This window comes from Phascolarctos cinereus, unplaced genomic scaffold, assembly GCF_003287225.1.
Source record: "Phascolarctos cinereus isolate Bilbo 61053 unplaced genomic scaffold, phaCin_HiC Scaffold_5;HRSCAF=322, whole genome shotgun sequence".
NCBI lineage: Eukaryota > Metazoa > Chordata > Mammalia > Diprotodontia > Phascolarctidae > Phascolarctos > Phascolarctos cinereus.
In genome coordinates this window covers 373,572,979-373,577,866 of record NW_027555958.1, presented here as the reverse complement: position 1 = coordinate 373,577,866, position 4,888 = coordinate 373,572,979, and the positions used below count along the sequence as shown (strand labels likewise).

General features: G+C 38.1%; 1 protein-coding gene across 1 annotated transcript in view; it reads right to left on the bottom strand.

Annotated features, from left to right (window-relative positions):
• Positions 1–4,888, bottom strand: part of PLXNA2 (plexin A2) — a 309,803-nt gene that overhangs the window by 283,364 nt on the left and 21,551 nt on the right.

The following is a 4,888-nucleotide window of genomic DNA, read 5'->3' as shown; positions in this document are numbered from 1 at the left end:
GAATTATGTAGGACTCCAAAGACATGTACTCATTTGGGGGCTGGGGTTTGGGGGAGGTGGGGTTGGTATCCTATTCCCGTGGCTCCTCATCTTTCTAGGGCACTGACTGGGCTGGCTTTTCGAAGTCAAAACAAGATTCATTACCCTGGGGCCGGGAGTGGGGAGATACACTAACTGACCCTGCAGACCTGCCCCATATCTCACAGGCCTGTCAGAAATCTCCCAGAATTCCCTTTATTATCTAAAGGTCACCACCCGGGCAGAGCTAAATGAGCAGCATGGTATAAACCAAACTACAAGAGCAATCAATTTCCTATAGTTCCCTCCCCCTCAAATCCCCCCATCCCAACATTATCCCTCCCCTCTTCCCTCACTCTAACCTTGTTGGAAGAGCACAGATTAGAGAGCTCGCTTGTCAAAACTACCCAGGCCCCAGGTCTCTTAAGGGGTTTGGGTGAATTAGGCGGGGATGCTATTAGACTAAGAAAATCTATCAAAGTTTTGGGTGTTATTCCCGAACTGGTCCTCAGAGTTCATCCATCCCAAAGGCAGTGTCTCTTCTCTGTCTGATGTCAACTCATCTTTGTTTCTTGGCAAGACTCCAGTTAAACCACCACTAATGGCTGTGAAGTTATTCGAATACTAAAGAGATCTGGGAAAAATAACCCTCACATTTCTTTGAAAAGTGAGGAGGAATGAGAATAGGTCTTTAGTTTGGCTAATACAACCCAAGGCCATGTTAGTGAGTCTCTATTTGCAAACTAAATTTACAATCCTCTTCTCAACTAGGTTCCCTCTGACTTAGCAAAACTTGCCAGATCTCTAGGGATGGGCTGAATTTTTTTTTTAAAGTCTGCTTTCAAGTATATATCTTCCCCTTTCACAAAACATTTTTGAGACTTATTCCCTGTCCTTTCATTAAAGTCCTGTCCAATACCTCATAGTAGTGAAGAGATGACCCTGGATTCCTTAAAACTATTTCCATAGGACATTAAGATATCTTAGCATAAGAGCAAGTGCTTTAGATGATTATACCATGATAAACTACTGATACATAAATAGCATGATAAAAAAGTCAATTTTTTTTTTCAAATAAAAGAATGAAAGGTTTATATCTTTTACAACTGTTGTTTTATCAAGAGGGAAAGAATTCAAAACCAAACACAGTATAGGGAAGATTTAAAAAGATAAAACAGACAACTTTGAATGTGTAAATTTAAAATTTTGCTTAAACAAAATTAATGCAACTAATGTTTTTTAAAAAGATGGATTGAGGATAAAACAATCTTTGCATTGAATACCTCTATTAGAAGTCTGACATTCAGATCATAGATCTAGCTCTGGAAGTTAGAAGTCATCTAGTCCAAAACCTTCATTTTAAGGATGTAGAAAATGAAAGCTTGTTGAGGTCACACTAGTGATAACTAAGTGGTAGATTTGGATTTCAAACTTACTGTAGTGGTCTTTCCACTGACCATGATAGGGAATTGACACAAAGTTATATGATTAAGATCCATCCTTAGTAGACAAGTAGACAAAAGATATAAATGATTTTCAAAAAAGAATTGAAAGATATCAGCAACCATTTGAAAAACTGTTCAAAATCAGAAATGATCAGAGAAATGAAAATTAAATGACTGGGAGGTATTAACTCACACATGCCAAGTTGAAAAAGGTGGCAAAAGATAGAAAAATCCAGTGTTGGAGGAACTGTGGGAAGACGGGTGTGCAAAAAATATAGAATGGTCTAACTTTTCTGGAAAATAATTTGTAAGTATGCAAAATTATTAAAAATTTTTTTATATCCTTTAATCTAGATGTCCCAGTATTAGGATTAAATATGAAAGAGGTTAATGACAGTAAGAAATGTCCTATAATGAACAAAAAATTATAGTGGCATTATTTGTATTAATAATAATAATAATAATAATAATGATAATAATTTTAAAACAAAAGCTGTACTAAACATTAGGGAAGAATCAAGCATTCCTTTTCCCTCATGGTAGTTTCAAAAGAGTGCCTCAGGAAAAAGGAAAAGAAAAGAAAAAAGACAACAACAAAAAATAAAAAGAGGACCTCATACCCTTCAAAATTTAACTAATGTGTTAAAAAAAACCAAACTCCATGTTTTAGCCTTGCTGTCTTTATCAGGTGAGAACACCCCTTTTACTGAGTTGCAGAATCAATCAATCAAAGGCATAAACAAATTCTAGGCACTTCTATTGAATCGATCAATCAAGATTTGGGAGTCTCAGAAGTACTTTCATTCATTTAATGACATCATATTGGGTGTGGTGGTGGGGTAAGGATAATAAGTCCAGAGGAGTGTCACACTCCTGCTGCCCTCCCCCCATTGACCAAGTCATTGGAGGGACAGGACCAGTAATAAGCAATATATCAATGTGACCTGAGAGTAGACAAACTCAACATGAAGAAAGGCAACTTCAGGAAGCATGCCCTTTGTGTCAGTCACATCTTAGAAAAACTTTTTGAGGGACTCCATGAGGGAGAAAAGAATTTCTAATAATCCAAAGATGAGCCATGTGTGTTCTCTAGGATTGAGCCTATTTCCCCCTGGACTCAGAGTGTATCTTCAGTATTAGGGGTGTTTTGTACCAACTGTCCTTCCAATACCATCTTAGTAAATAGCTGTTTCTAAAAGTTAATTAACTCTAAATGGCTAATTGGCACAGCTTTGAGTGCAATGAATGGGTCTTGAGTGACATTACTAGAAAAACAAATCTCTAACCCCTGAAGGTTACTCCTAGAAGCCTGAGGGGAAAAGTCGTCAGCCACTCTCTGGGGATCTACCTGTCAATGCCAGAGGCGATTAGGGAAGGAGCTCTGAGTGGAGCCTACAGCAAAAGTGGAGGAAACTTCAGTTTGAGGTAGGGAAACCAAATAGATGAACTTTGGAGACAGAGCTGGACATCCCAATCTCCGACCAGGGGTCTGGACCACCAACTTGACTCAACTACTTTTTTCTCTGAGATTGTACATCTCTCACTCATAGAAATCCCTTGAGGCACATGATCACTGAAGGTTCTTTCTTTCCCTCTCCCTGTTCTTTCCACTCTCTTTTCTAAGTATAAGCCTAATATGGCAATCGAACACTTCCAGGAATAGGTGAAAAAAGACAAACCCCAGAGAAGATGTTACTCTGGAATAGAAAGTGTTGACAAGTTCCAGGTCAAAAAACTTCTTGGTGCCATGTGTCTTGGCTTCCCTAAATTTAGGGTCCTTGGCCTTATGAAGGTAACTCTCCTGAAGAGAATCCTCCTTAAAAATGCCAAGTAAAAATGATTTCTCTCAAATTCCACCATAAATGGGTAATTGAATCATAATAGAGTTGGAAGGGATCTTAGAGACCATGCAATCCAAGCTTTTCATTTTACTGATGAGGAAACCAAGGCTTAGAGAGATTTAGGCTACCTCACTAAGGTTATATAGATTGTAGACATTAAAGCATAGATAATAAATTTGATTAAGCAAACATTAAGTGCTTACTTTATGCGACTTTGTCCATATGTTAGGCCATGCAGATATAAGGAAAAAAATGGAACAGTCCTTAACTTCAAATAACTTATGCTCTATTAGAGTGATTCAAACCCTTCCCCTAACAAAGTTATGTAAGGAAAGAAATTAATGTTCCCTGAGGCTTCCCTTGGGCAAGTAATCTTCTTGAGGGTAGAGATGATTTTGTTTTTGTCATTTTAAATTTTCATTTAAGTTTTATGTGCTCATGAATAAAATACCAAATAGTTTGGGGAAGAAGAAAGCTTGACACCCAAGGAGTTCAGGGAAGGCTTTGGGAAGGAGGTGACACCTCAGCTTAGCCTGGAAGGAAGTCAAAGATTCTGAAAGACAAAGATGAGGAGGGAGTGAGTGCATTCCAGGCATGGCTGGAGATGTGGAGTGTAGTTAGCACCAGTGCTCAGAAGGGGAGGAATAATGCTGAGTAGGGGGAACAGCTAGGAGTCCAATTTAAATATAATGTAGAATTTATGAAGGGGGTAATATGAAATAAGGATTAAAAGGTAGGTAAGAGCCAGAGGGTGAAGGGAAAACTCATTGAGGAGGATAATTAGAGACATGGATGTGACCTGGAAGGTTTAAAGCAGGGGGATGAAAAAAATATTAATTCAACCAACATTTATTAAGTGCCCATTATGGGTGGGGCATTGTGGTCCTGGAAGAATTACAAAAATAGATGGTATCTAGTACCTGTCCTCAAGAAGCACACAATCTAATGGGAGATGACACATTCATAGATAATAGTACAAATTATAATATAGGTACATAAGATGATTACATATCTAGACAAACCAACCTAGGATTTGGAACTGGAAAGACCTTAAGAGATCATTCAGTCTGGCTCCTTCATTTTAGCTTCACCTGAGGAAGGTCCCATAGGTAGCAAGTAGCTTATGAATGCATAATGAGTAGTAGTAAAGGTATGAATCTAAGTCATGAATGGAAGTGAATTATGAATGTATACAGATGAATTCACACAAATGGAAGCATGAAGCCCAAGTGCTAAGGAATCAGATGAGGGAGAATCATTTCTAGGTGGGGGAAAAGGAAAGAATTCACAGAAGTGTTTGAACTTGAAACTGAAGGATAGGTGGAAAGGATAAGTTCGAGCCATTTGAGCTCTGTCTTGGGGGAGGCATGTAGGGCATAAATATATTATTTCATTGTGAAGATTGGATTTTAACTTGTTTTCTCCTGATCTGGTAGCATTCCTGCCAGTGTAGCAATTTGAACTCATATACTTGTTTTAGGGATCTATTATTAGCTAACATCTATTTGTATCTACTATTTGCCAAGAACTGTGTAAAGCAGTTGGGTAGGTGCTGTTATTATCCTCATTTTATAGTCGAGGGTA